General features: G+C 32.4%; 1 protein-coding gene across 1 annotated transcript in view; it reads right to left on the bottom strand.

Annotated features, from left to right (window-relative positions):
* mRpS34 (mitochondrial ribosomal protein S34) overlaps positions 1–13,028 on the bottom strand; it is a 38,561-nt gene extending 25,533 nt beyond the window's left edge. Inside the window, exon 1 of the mRNA XM_067265527.1 lies at positions 13,019–13,028. The gene's annotated coding sequence lies outside the window, so the exon portion shown is untranslated. The remainder of the gene's footprint in view (positions 1–13,018) is intronic.
* Between the last annotated feature and the right edge of the window lie 1,833 nt (positions 13,029–14,861).

Below are 14,861 nucleotides of genomic sequence, written 5' to 3'. Positions count from 1 at the left end.
TTAGTTGTGGCACGTCACTTCCGGTTTTTCTTTGTTTGTTAAACACGTAACCACCATTATAAACAATATTATGAAAGCGTCACGTTCTGGTATGAATGCTATAAAATATTAACATAATTAATTAACGGAAAAGTCGTTATGCCATCTAGTGAGAGAAAATAAAATAAAATTTGCAAATTGCTCGACATATTAAGTGCTGATATCATTAGGGAATGTGCTGATTGTTTTAGCTGAAGGAACATCACGTTCTCAAGTTGATTCTTTCCATAGACAGGCTATAGATACTTCCTGCAAGAACGTAAATCCAGGTTAATGGACAAGCCGGCCAGGATCGTGCGGTAGATTTTCTCAGTATGATGCACGTCTTCGAAATGCCGTCCCTTAAATGTTTTTTATGCCGGCTCTTTACGGTGCCGCCTCTTTGCATCATAGCACGGCACGGTCCTGAAGTCAGTCCTAAATAGTTCGCATCTATCCATGGGGAAATAATAAGGTTGCTCAGTTAATGTACTGTATTCTTATACGGGCAGTCCTCTACTTATGAACATTCGACTTCCGAACTTTCGAAGTTACGAACAAAGCCGACAGACGGCGGGTTAACATGAGCGTGAGTAAAGTACCTTGATATCAGAGTAGCGACACACGAGTCATCGCCGCCATGTTCTGTCGATCGACTGTCATCATGTGGTCTAGTTTAATAATAAAACATTTTTACGAATAAAATGCTTTATTAAACTAAAAAATCGTTATTTTTTAATGTAAACCCATAGACCACGTGATGGCAGTCGATCGACAGAACATGGCGGCGATGACTCGTGTGTCGCTACTCTGATATCTAGGTACTCTAAGCGTGAGAGGTAGGTGAGAGGCTCTGAGTTGAGTTTGGACTGTAGTCGTGTGTCAATCGGGTGTAGTGTTATTTGTTTACTATTAAAGTGCAGTTGGTTATTTTTTATGTACAGCCAAGTTTCATGTTAAAAACGTTCACAGTACATACATATGTACATTTGTAGTTGTTTTAAATGAGTAATTTTAATAAATAATGTACAGTACATGTGATTGATTTGAATTTATACTTCCCTTTAACAATCTTAATTCAACATTATTCAAGTAGCCTAAACATTACATAATTGTAAAAACAACGTTGTATTTGAGTTTTTGCGCCAAACATCGTCTTTTCGAGTTACGAACTGTTTGACTTGCGAACAACCGCTACGAACGGATTAAGTTCTTAATTAGAGGACTGCTCGTATTGATGCTTCTGTATGTTTCTGGCATTAGCAAGTTTATACTTATTTTGCTTATATTTTCTCGGCTGTTATGTATACATAACAAGGAAAAGTTTAATATTTATTGGGTATACTAGTACAGGCATAATAATTAAACACGGGAAAGTATTGGAATCATATCAAATTTGACCCTTTGAATTTTTGCAAATCTCCATGTTTTGAGATCTCCTGAACCCAAAAAAGTCAAGAAAGCGGAAAAAGGTTTTTAGATATGTATGTATGTTTGTGTTCGGGTCTATTTCGTTTAATATCTCAGGATGGAGTAATGATTAAGAAATGAAATTTGGCACGGTAGCTTGTATAAAGGGGCATTGATGTTATTAAATTTCGGTGTTAAAGATCGAAAGGATGAAGAGATACAGGGGGAGGAATCATGTGTCATATCTAGATAGGGGTCGGACTTAATAAAGATTTTACTACTTATTAACAAATAAAACTTTTTTTTTTTGTTTTTTTGTAAAACTCATCTCTACCCTCAAAATTAAGCGTTTTTCCATTTTATTACAATTAATACTATAAACAGTTTTTATGATAAAATCTCATAATAGCCGGGATAATTACGTAACTCGTGGCTAGATTTTCATTTCATTAATTAAATTCCTACTATTAGTTCACACTCTTCCTATATATATATATATATATATCGTGTTCAAATTTTCAATCGTTAATAAAACACTTTTTATTCATCCACTCAAGTTCAAATACATTTTTTTAAAACTTGTAGTTGATGACACTTGATGTTAATACAGTTCTTTTCAAATATTAACTCATTAATTAAACTTAATTATTGGTTAATATTACCTGTGGTATCGAAATGGCGACGGGGAATTTTTTCCCTAGATACTGGACGGCGACGGGGAAATTTTTTTCCCTTACGTTCGAGATGGCCGCGTTTCTGGTAATCTCGAATCAGATTATCGAGTGATAATCTGGAAGCAGATTAACAATAGATAATCTCGTAGTAGAATACCGAGTGATCTAAACGTTAGGGGCGTATCCGTACTATCTGTCGCATTATGCAAATTAATAAATTTGCCCGTCGCTGTTTAGTATCTAGGGAAAAAAATTTCCCCGTCGCCATCTTCGATACCGCGGGTAACATTAACCTAATTATTAATACTTTAAATAGAGTTTTAGCAGTTTGTAATGAAAATTGAAATCAACGGGCAGTAGCTCAATTGGTAAAATGCAAGGATTTCAGTATTTTTCACGTAAAGGTGAAAAATGCGAGTTCAATTCTCGCGAAAATCGATAAATTTTTGAAAATTTTTGCTTTAAGTAGACGTTTTATCCAAATGATTTTCGAGAGTGAGTTAGCAGTTGTGGCTTAGTGCAGTGATTCTCAAAGTGGGGGTCGTGAAAAATATTTGAGGGGTCGCTGAAAAATTGATGCCAGATCAATTTTTTCAAATATTTTATAAATTTACTATGGATTCATGTTTAGAAATAATAAAAATAAAAAATATATAAAATAATTTTTACTTAAATAAATTGCACATATAAATAATATTTAAATACGAGCCTAACCCCCTCCCTCCGGGATGTTTTTCGACACATACTTATTCTTCGGGGTCCTTTGAAATTTTTAAGAGCAGAAGGGGGGTCGCGGTCCAAAAAGTTTGAGAAACACTGGCTTAGTGGTTAGAATGAAGGATCTTTCTCAAAAAATAAAATTGAAGAAATTTTATGCTTTGGGTTAATTCCGATTTCTCTTTCTATTTGCCACTTAATCCAGTGGCGTGCCGTGACATTTGATGATAGGGACGCTGTGTTTCTGTAAGAAGCCGACTTTCAGGGACAATCAGTTAATTGCACGTCAGTAATAGTCTAGGGTCCATTCGTACATGGGTGGTGGCTGTAGAGACAAAGACGACAAATAACTGACAAAAATTATTTATTTTAACATGTACAAAATTGTTTGCTTTAGGACAATCAGCCGTTCGGACGTCCTTAGCGTCGATGTGGTTCTTTGATGGTCGATCGAAGGTGGCCCCGGGACAGTGGCATTGACGAGTCTGTAAGGCACGGAGAGACTTTGTCCGTTGGCGTCGGGGGAGACGGTCTAAGTCCGATGTGGCACGGGTTAGAGGTTGGCACAATAGACAAGAAATTGTTGTTTTTTTTTTTTTGCTCGTTGACACACGGCGTTTTGGTTATTCGGAACGTTAACCAAGTGCCAGGTGTTTTCGATTGTCGGATATTATATCAATCTCCGTTCTTTCTTTCATCCATTTTGATTGGTCGTTCTCCCTCAATCACGCTTCCCGAGTGGTTGGTTCATGGTTACTAAACGCAACGAGACTTACCTGGAGAGTGAGAAAAGTCAAAATCGAAGACGAATTCGATCTTCCACCGATCATAGGACGACTTCCTTCCGCGATTTATGGTTTCTGCCTGGCAGTTTGATATAAACAATGGGTGTCGGACTACAAACGACTTTTTCCTGTGTTTTTTTAAACTAATAAATTTTTCTCTAAATTAACCGTTTTTTCGCGTCTTTCGTGACGGGTCAGACTTGTCCGGTACATGACATTTCCATAAAAGTTTTAAACAAATACTGGAAATGACAAAAATAAACAGTTTATGTATTTTAGTTCTAAAATACAAATAATACAAATTGATATGATACAATGATAGAAAACTTCGTTTTATTAATTTTTTATAAACTAACTCTATTCACGATTTTTTCCGCAAAGTCGTTAATTACTTTATCATAAAAGTCGCAGTTCGTCGACTCCATCAACATATTTAAAAGCACTTTTTATATCGAAAGCAACGCAAGCGACGACAATCTTTCTTCTGACCGGATGTTCCTGGCCAATGTATGAATTCGCTCCGTGGTCGAACAACTGCGCTCAAGAGACCCACCGGTAGATGGTACCGTAAATATTAATGATATTAAATCATATAATTCTTTTAGTACGTCTTTGTTCGGATCGACATTAATTATAATATGTTTTATGTTTAACAGTCACTTGTCAATATAGTCCGGACACGAATATAAATATTGCGATTCGCTACGTAATTTAGATAAATCAAAAAATTTTTCATAAAATTTACTTAAATTAAAGAATTAGAACACGCTCGGAAAAAAATTGTTAATAATTTTAATATTATGAAAAACATGTAAAAGTGATAAAAATTGCGAAGATTTTGTCTGAAAATCTGTCAATATAATTATAATTTTCTTTTAATTATACTGTAATTAAATATAACTTTGCAAAAAACGTACATAAAAATAACATAGATTTAAAAAGTAAAGAGCATTCATAAACAATTCACTTGGATAGCTCCCTGCCAGTGGCTAAGAGATAGAATCGTTGGAAGCGTTACACGTGTATAGCTTCCACTGGCTAAACCGGCTGAGGTTGGTGCTCTGTAAAGCGCATGCACCAATGCCCTCTGGCTGCTTTACATCATTCAGTTATTCTCGCTTTGAAAGCTGGGGATACTATAGATTACTAGCTATGGAATTTCGGGACTTTGAGTATATATCTGAACTCAGGAGACCGAGACGAGTTCAACGATACCCTACTTTTGAACCGGAGACGAAAAATTAAAAAGTTATCATACTTTTTTTCAGCGATCGCGCGATGATAGGGAGTCGCGTCGCTTTCAATGCTAAGTCGGTCTCGCTATCGCGATCGGTAGTCGCGTCGCCGTTAAAATCGCCTTTAGTAGACGTTTTCCCCCTTTTTTACTTTGTTCAATAACTACCGTGAATCAATAACTAGTGACGTTTAGCACATGGTGGCATGCCGGCGGCTCCCCTCCGGGAGGTCAGTCGAGAGCACGAACAGTCGGAACGGCCGCCACGTTCGCTGCCATAAGTAACATTAACCGAAATGGCGATCGCTCGATGATCGGAAGTCGCGTCGCTCTCTCCGCTCTCGTATCGCGTGTTTAACCCTACTGGAGATGACCGTAGTCCGACGTCATGATTTGCAGACTTTACCGCAAGATGGCAGTACTAGCAACTATGGTGCCGTCTTCATGAGAGCATTAAAAAAGTATGGTAAGTGAAAAAGTATGATAACTTTTTTTATTTTTCGTCTCCGGTTCAAAAATAGGGTACCGTCGAACTCGGTCCCCTGAGTTCCAATATATAATCAAAGTCCTGAAATTCCATAGGGGGTAATCTATAGTACACCCGAAAGGTGTCTCGAAAACGCTTCCATTCCGCCACTGATATTCGAATATACAATAGCAATCTTATCGTTTTTTTCACATGTTTCAAATGTAGTATAGAATTTTTTAATAAGATACATAATGCAGTTATAATAAAATATTAATTTTAATTAATTCAAAGTACGTTAAAATATGAAAATTTATATTTTAGAAAATACAAGGGAAGGTCATTGGAAGGTGGATGCGGCGCTTCCACCGCTTCCAATGACGGCACGCCACTGGATTAATCTGTGGATCTATATATTGTATCTATGGATTAATTTCTGTCTACTTTCGATTGCTGTTCTTACAAGTATCGCCATCTATCGGAAAAATTTAAAAATAATTAACTAAATATAATTCTTACAAAAAAGGATATAATTTTAAAAAATGTATATTATATTCATTGAATTACTGCCACAATGATTTAGCGCGAAATAGACATGCCATTATGCCATTACTGCGAGAGGTAGCGCACAGCACTTGTCTTCCTGGAGTGTAGTAGTAGTAGTGTTATGTCCTCCGTACATCATATTTTTCCTATTAGAAATAGAGTCCTGCCGGTTATGTATCTAATTCCGTTCGGATCAAATTTTTGAATTGAAATAATGTGACTTGCGGTACAAATCTAAGTTCCTAAATAGTTAATCTGGTCCCCTTTCTCTTACGATTTCCATATCTGGTCTCGACGTTCATGTTGGAGTCGACACCAGACATAAAAATCTACAGATTTACCCTAGATTTAGGGAATTTTAGTTGCGTAGCTTTTGGGAAATTTAAAGAGCTCAAAGCTATGGTTGCCAAGTAAAATTTTAATTTTACTTGGCAACTATAGCTTTGATGCGCCAATGTTTATGTTGACCATCCAAAGGGTGTCTAAAATATGAGTTGGGCCACGTAGTGTCTTACTGAGGCCAGTTTTTATTTTAAAATAGTGAAATTATCGGCATGACATTAAAATATACGATTATATTTTTAATTTTTGCATATCGTTTCCTTTTTAATGGTGAAAATACTCGTGGGTTAAAAATACGTTTTATTTTCACTGATGTTTCGTGTACTGGTACACATAACAAGGCAAAGTTCTGAAATCTTGTCAAATTTGCCTTTCAGAGTTATTTGCAAATTTCCACATTTTCGGAGCCCCTGAACCCAAAATGTCAATAAAAGAAAAAAAAATCCATGTGTAGTTGTGTAATACGAATTGCTGTTTGAACTTTCCAAAACACAAGATAACATTAGAATAAGTGGATTCACTTGACATCTGTAGATTTTTATAATTCTATTTATTAGAAAATAGAAAAATTTTAATTTTTAAAGTAAAATAATTCAACTCGATTAATGCTATGAAGTAACACGTCACGTATTTGTCGAAAGTAACCAATTGTTAGAATCCATTGTTGGAGGAGAAAATACTGAACCGCGAAGAGAAGACGAAGAATCGTTATCGTTAAGCACTTGTTATTCAAGTGTGAGTTAGGACGAATAAAACTGCACAAGTGATGTTAATCACGTGTGGAGTTGCATTCTTTCCAACTCTCAGTGGAACTCTGACGCAGCCACCTCCCCGTGGTGAGTTCTGGGTTGCCATTCGTTTGAAAATAACGAAGGGCAAGCGAAGAGTTGCGTGTTTTCGTTTATTTTATTATTATAAGAAAGGATGAATATAAGCATTGGCTTATTTTCGCGTAGGAATAATAGAAGCAGCAGTTATTTATTTTGATAACGTCACAATATCTTGTCTCTGTACATCGTAGTTTTTCTGTTGACAATAGAATTAAATTGAATGCCGGTCATCTAAATAAATGACTGGCATTCAGTAGAAAATATTTGAATTGAAATAACCTGATTTCGGAAGTTCATATATAGCTAATGCGACCTCCTCCCCCAAAGCTTTCCATATCTGCTTTCGACTTTCATGTATCTAATTCTAGAAATTATAGGACACACAGATAGACGGACACCGGAGGGAATTTATATCAATATTTAAATCACGATTATTGGATTTTGAATCTACTCCATTCAGCTTTATAGCAACAAATAACTTGTCACTACATGATTTATATGGGTAGAGGGAATGAATTACCTTTCTAATTCCACGTGTTGTGGTTGTATAGACAGTTATAATTACAACACGTATTTGATGGATTATTATCATTTTAACAGTCGATTTATTAAATTAATATCGAAAAAATTATGTTTACCACATGAAGCGCGTTGTTCCCACCGAATGTACCCTACACTTAGGCCGACATTTAACAACCGTGACGATGTAAGTGTTAAAATATTATGAACAATATTAGAAACAATGGATATAAAGTAGTGACAGATCATCTCATTCTGAATAAAACAGATACAATTATTTTATAGATATTTATTAGCAGCACCAGTATACATTATTTTAATATAAAAATTGCATCTCCGTAGTATATATAAAAAAGCCATAAATAGGAACATTCATATCTATAAAAAATTGTGCTATTGTTTTACATTTTTATTTTATATTTAAATATAAAAAAAAGAATTGTATTTCTTCTAAATAAAAGATTGCTTACATTCTTACTGAGACAACACATTGCCATATATAATAGACAATATACAAAAAACAAAATTGAATAGAACATTTAGATTGATTTTAAATTTTAAAAAATACATAATTAAAAACAAAAATTTTATCCAATTGTTATCATTTTTTTATATATAAAAATTTAATTAGGAGTAATAGTATAACATAAAACATAATTCAATGATATAAGCTGCTTAATTTAATGGCTAAATTGTATTTTATATTGGACGTGTTGCCCAGTAAAGCGGCTTTAATACAATTGGATAAACGAGCCACCGACAAAACTTGTTTCCAACGAAACAAACTACATCATTGGCTTGTTCGTCTAGCTGTACTGAAGCCATTATACCAGACAACACACTCATTAATACTTCTGATACTTATGGCAAGAGTAAGAATTTTGCCATTTAAAAGTTTTGATAGCATTCTATTTGAAAATTTTAAAATATTTTGCATTTGTTTCTACATTATTAATAAATTATGAAAGCACACTACATATATTCACAGCAAAATGTTTTGATATAAAATTTTCTTTGTGAACATTTCGAATGATTTAGAATAAAAGTTCTATATTAATATTTAAAATGTATAAATATAAAAGACAAGGTATATTTAAGTATACCTTTTTTTTCTTTTCTATTTTTATTTACGAATTATTTAGTATAAAAATGTTTTATTTGTTTTTTCACGTGATAAAATAAAACACTGTATAAAAATATGAAATATAAAATACATCAGAATTGATTTTGAAATGTATATCAAGCAAGATATATTCATTTATATATATATAGAAAAAATAATTATTATTTTCTGATAAAAATTATAAAATTTTTTACAATTAATTATTTTCTTTTATGAAATATATTTGTAATTTTATCCATCACACACAGATTCATAAGGCTTTGATAACATTACATCAATTATTATTTATAGTAGTTAAACTGTCTTGTAAAGTTTTCCAAATCAAATCAGGAAATCAAACATTTGTCCTTCATTATTTTATATTTTATTAATCAAAACATTCTAAATGCTTGAAAATATTTTATCTTTTTTCACTTTAAATTTTGAGTACTGAAATTAATAAAATGGCATATTGTAAGCCGAGAAAAAATATTATGTAATTTACTGATTTAATTTAGAAATAGAAAGGCCGATTAAAAATATCTGAAATGTACCGAACTGCAATGTACAAATTCACTTTATTTTATTGACAAAGACAATATTTATCATCAAATTGCATGCTATTGAGACAATATAATTCTTACCGAATTTCATTTTTAAATAATTTAATATTAGTATTTGTCTATCCATCTACCTGCATTAATTATTTTTGAAAAATTTATTTGAAATAAATATTTCAAAAATTATTTGGAATGGAGAATTATTACAGAATTATTTTCAAATAATTACATACTCTAATGTGTTTATATCCTTGTCTGCTTTTTTAAAATTTTAATTAATTTTAGAAGAAATGTATTCAGAAAATAACACGAACGATAATTAAAATATTACATCGTGTAAATTAGCTGTAAAGTCTAACAAAAAGGTTTTAAATTCTTATGATTTTATTAATTATTCATATTAGATGTATTAGAGCTCTCAGCAGAATTTATTATTGAAATAAATTGAGAGAGAAATTATCATGTGCGCGCTAAATTACATAAAGCATAATAGCCAACGTGATTTGTTTATTTTGCATCAAACTAACTTAAATAACTAATTAAATAGTCTCTAAATTCTTTAAGAAAATATATGATAAAAATGTAAGCATTATATTTAGACGTTTTCTCGATTGTAAGCAAGTTTATAAATCTTTACAAATAAATGTAACATATAAAATACAGGCACAAAGATGGATGGAAGACAAAGTATCAGTATGTCATACATGTTTTTTTTTCTGTCTTATTTGTTTACAAACTATCAATATAAATCATTAACAGCAATATTACGTTATTTCAGCTGATTAAAGTACACTTAAACTATCTAAATGAATGAACAAAAGAACAAAAACAATTTGGCCAATATAAAGAACAAAATTAAATCATTTGTCATGCAGATCAGACCAACAGTTTTCTAAAAGTGATGGTGTGAAGTTCGAATGGGATTTCTTGAGAGTAGATATTGTCATATGAAATAATAAACAAAAATGTATCTAAAAATTAATAAACGTCAACTACATTTTAGAATGCAAAAGAATAATAATCAAATAATATCAAATTTGACAAATTATTCTTTATTCATTCATTGAAATAAAGTAAGTGCACTTTTAAAAGGCGCTAATTCAATGAATTTTTGGATAATATAAGCTGCAAAAGTGAAAAAATAATGTAACAAACTACAAATTTGAGAACACTCATTTGTCTTTAATTTTAAAATATTATCAAAATATTGTTTATTACAAATATTTTTTTAAAATTTTCAAATATGTGAATTAGTCAAAAAATAAGTAATTACACAAACATGGTGATTAAAATTTGTCTATGAAATATAAAAATACTTTTTCAAGAGAATAGTAGCAAAAGCAGTTTATTCTTTGTTTTTTTTTAAAAGGAATAAAAAAATTTCATTTTCTATTGATGATGTTATAAATGTATAGTTATAAAATAGTGTATTCAAATTATGAAATGATAATAGTATGATTCATAATAATTGGATTAAAATTTTTTCTATGACAAAATGAAGACTTTTTACAAATACAAAAACACAAAACAATACTGTTTTTATTCTGATGATTATTATAAAAAAAACCAACAATCAATATAAGATTGCTGTAAAATGAGTATATACCTTTGGCTCTATGATAAAGACAAAAATATCACATATATCAATGTATAATTAGAAAGATTACTTATCTGGAAGCCTTGCTGAATTAAAATTATAAAATTTAAAGCAATGTATATTTAATTTGGTAGCTTTCAAATGGAAATAATGCACAAATAATGGAATGCATGAAATTTTGGCATCTACAGATCAGTATCATACCAAGCTGTAATCTGATGATTTGCATCTTGTTGCTGTTGATGCTGAAGTCCAGGATCTAAACCTTCAAAATCAAGATTGCCGAGATCCATTAGGCCGTAAGCTCCTCCACCAACGGAACAAACATTTCCTATATCAATGCCTTGGATGGAATCAATTGGACCATTAGATTCATATCCTAAATAAATAAAATGAATAAAATTAACGTTTGTCATGTATTAAAATAAAGATCTTTAATTTTGTTTTTCTGACAATTAAACTAATTTATTAATCTATTTCTTTATTTCCAGCAGTGTAGATTATAGAATCAGTTCAATTCTGTCTGTTGTGATTGAGCGTAATTTGCAATGGAGTCAGCCTAACAGTGAACAAAGCCTAAAATGTCTGGGCCACAAAATGTATCTAAAATTTCCAAAAATCAATAGTTGTTTTCGAATCAAATTTCTCAAAACACACATACTTTTGCCTCACTCATCTGACTAGCTGCATGAATAGTGGATGAAAATATTCAATTCTATTGAAAAAATGGATTCATACAGGATTTGTAGTGTTCTCACATTATTTTAATTTAGATTAGCAGACAGTTTTGCTTTAAGATTTAGATTAAGATTAGCAGACAATTAAGTTTGCTTTCAGATTTTTCTAATTATGTCTTGAGAATCACGTAACTCCTATTTGGATTTTATTGGTATTCTGTTTACTTACCAGTAAGGTTTCTCAAACGGGATCCCGGGATCCCGGTTGTTTTATTAACCCGGGAAATTTTTCTCATCCTGGGAAATCCCGCAAATTTCTTAAAAGTTCATTTTTTTTTCTTATTTTGTGTTAAAGTCGAGGAAATTTTGCAAATAGAAAGTATAATTAACTCATAAACTGTCAGAATAAATTTGTATTTATTAATTTTAAACCTACTTAGTTTTTTTTCCATTTCTCCTCGTTATGGCACGTCACAAATGGTCAATAATCGATACGTAGCTTATTTGTTGCAGGACTCTGAAAATTCTTTACTTGTCGGAAACTGTAATAATTGCGCTTACGCTGTCTTAATTTTTAACCATGCCCGGTAGCTTCTTATAACTGCGTAACGTCAAGTTGTGCAAATTGGGCCAGGATACAAACGAGTACGGAGTCTGCGAGTATGAAGTTTTTCTTCATAAACCCGATTATTAAAGACAGACCAACTGCCGAGTTATCGGGCTATAAGCTTGATGTTTCTATTAAAGCAGCCGAGGTAAACAGATCGCGAATACTAGAGAGCAAAAGAAGTAGAAATCTTTCAGGCTACGGGTGAAAAAACACATAACATCCGTCTTCTCTTAAATGCATTAAAAACGATTCCACCCACATCGATTGAATCGGCAAGGGAATTCTTGGTAGCAAGACTTTTTATTAATTAAATAAGAACCAGATCGAGTGATTGGAGAATTGACCATCTTTGCTTTTTAAAATCTTATTATAAAAATTTACAATAATATTTTCTATTATGTTTTATTTAAAAAACGAAAATTACCTTTTAAGTTAGAAGTTTGATCTAAGTTCAATTTTTTTTTCAAATTTTCAACTCAATTCAAAGCATTTTGTTGTATGCAGTTTCTAGCAAACTTTTCTCCATTTGTGAAAATTTCTACGTAATTCAAAGGAAATTTTTAATATATATCTTACACGGCATTATTAATATGATTTTGGAGGTTGCGGAACGTTTTAAATTACTTTAAAAAATTAAAAATAATCATATCTCTTGATTTCGTGATATTTTGTATATCTTGAAAATAATTAATCGTATCCCGGGACAAGCAAAATACCGGGAAATGAGAAACAAACTGGATTCTATGACAAAAAATAGAAAGTAAAATCTACCGAGTGTGATCTAAAAGAATTAAGTTTACTTCAGCACTTTCACTTTTCAGGATCTATTGTATATAAGAGTGAAAGTATGCCGAATGGTCAAAATATGACCCGCCGAAATTTTTTTTATATTTTTCGTGTCATGGAACCTCGTAACGTCGCTAACATGCAAAAAATTCGTGTATGTGTGAGTAGGAGAGAACGATTTTGTTCATTCACTTTAAAGCATAAAAGGTCCTGTTCAAAATTTGTGAAATTTGGCAGCGAGGTCTGTGTATTAGGTGAATTAATGCTGTTAAATTTTAGTGGTTAAAGGTCGACGGGTGGGCAGATATAGTGGTGTTGTTCGTCGTATTTCCAGTGGGGTCCGGCTTAATAAAGGTTTTACTCGTTATTAGCATTTATTTTATTTTATTTTTTGTCAAACTTCGAAACTAAGCTTTTTCCCATTTTATAATAATGAAAAGTATTAAAAGATTTTTAAAAACAAATATATTTTATTACGCATACGTAGAATATTATTACAATGAAAGGGTTGTCACACACGGGAAACAATTAATGTTTTATGTATCTTTTAAAATGCACTTCGACAACGTTGTTAATAGCCCTGGTCAGTTAAGTGAGCATCTGTCAAATATAAGGAAAAAAAATTGTCCTAAAGAATTTATTACAAGAGTCGGGCTACCGGTGGCCGAGCGGTTCCGTTCCCCGAACACCGGGAGTTGGGTCGTGGATTCGCCAAGACGAGCTGGTCACGCGGAGTTTTCCGGGTTTTTCCCACCTCTGTAACGCCCGAATAAGGGCCAGTTACCCTTAAAAAGATCTCCCGGAAGGCATCCCCCTAGGCAGATCGCCAAGTGTTGCGTTGCCGCAACTGAACAACCGAAGAAACATATTACAAAACGATAAAATGATAAAACTATTAACAATCAAATATTTAAAAAACCGTGTCGACAACTTTACAATTGCGCTGTAAACATCTCGACAATATATTACGTCACACGGGGGGTTATTTAAAACGGGTGTTGTTGTCAAAGAGCTTTGTGGATATTTTACTTCTCGTACTTCACCGAACCCTAACTACTTCTTTCGAAAGATCATACATGTTGACCTTCCCCATTTCGAGTAGTGTATTGAACTTTAATACTTGCACGAACGTGTAGAATATACCTCAATATCACCATTTTAGTCGCTTCATGTGTAAGTTTTTCAGCTTATAGATTATTACCGTTTCAAATTCGCTTATACCGTAACCCCACGAACTGCACTGACCACACGTACTCGGTCGTTCGATTGGTTCTCTATAATGAAGAGATTAATGGCTTATTGTTAAATGGTAAAAGTTTTAAATGTAGTTAATGCAACTCGTTGCTGGATTTTTATAAAGTTCATCGGTTTTATGTGTAAAAATATTTAAACTGAAGAAAGGGCTAAAGTTCGTAATAATCGTAATAATTGTAGTATTTAAATTATAGCGTTTTGCGATAACCAAAGCTTAATAAGTGTTTTAGATATTTGCTTGCTAGTGTATGATAAGTCCTGACGTATTGTTTAAGACTCTTTTGTTGTTGTAAAAACAAATATGTTTAATAATATTAGAATTATACGCTCCGGCTGAATTAACGGATTGCCAAAGAATTGTTGTATTGTGAGAAAGACAATACTATTTTCTATATTTTCGCCAATTGTAACTTCGTGCCCTACCCCGAGTCGAAAAAGATTTCCGGAAAATACATTCCAGGAAACTACGTGCCATTCCAGAAATTTCTCATTTTAATGGCGGGTCGAAGGCAACCGTATCCCACCTGTGACCAGTGAGATAAGTGGATTTAGCCGCAAGGGGCTTGCGAATAGAACAATAGAATGCATTTTAAAACAAATAAAAATATTCTTGATTCGTGGGTGTCTGTAAAAGGAGCAATTTACTTTCACCTCATAAATACAGATCAATATCTAGGAACAGAAACTCCTCGGATACTTTAATAACATATTTTTTTGAATTCATAATACATTCT

Source organism: Centruroides vittatus, unplaced genomic scaffold, assembly GCF_030686945.1.
Source record: "Centruroides vittatus isolate TY-2023 unplaced genomic scaffold, ASM3068694v2 contig_2273, whole genome shotgun sequence".
Classification (NCBI taxonomy): Eukaryota; Metazoa; Arthropoda; class Arachnida; order Scorpiones; family Buthidae; genus Centruroides; species Centruroides vittatus.
The sequence above is the reverse complement of the archived record's forward strand: the minus strand, read 5'-3'. Positions and strand labels throughout refer to the sequence as shown.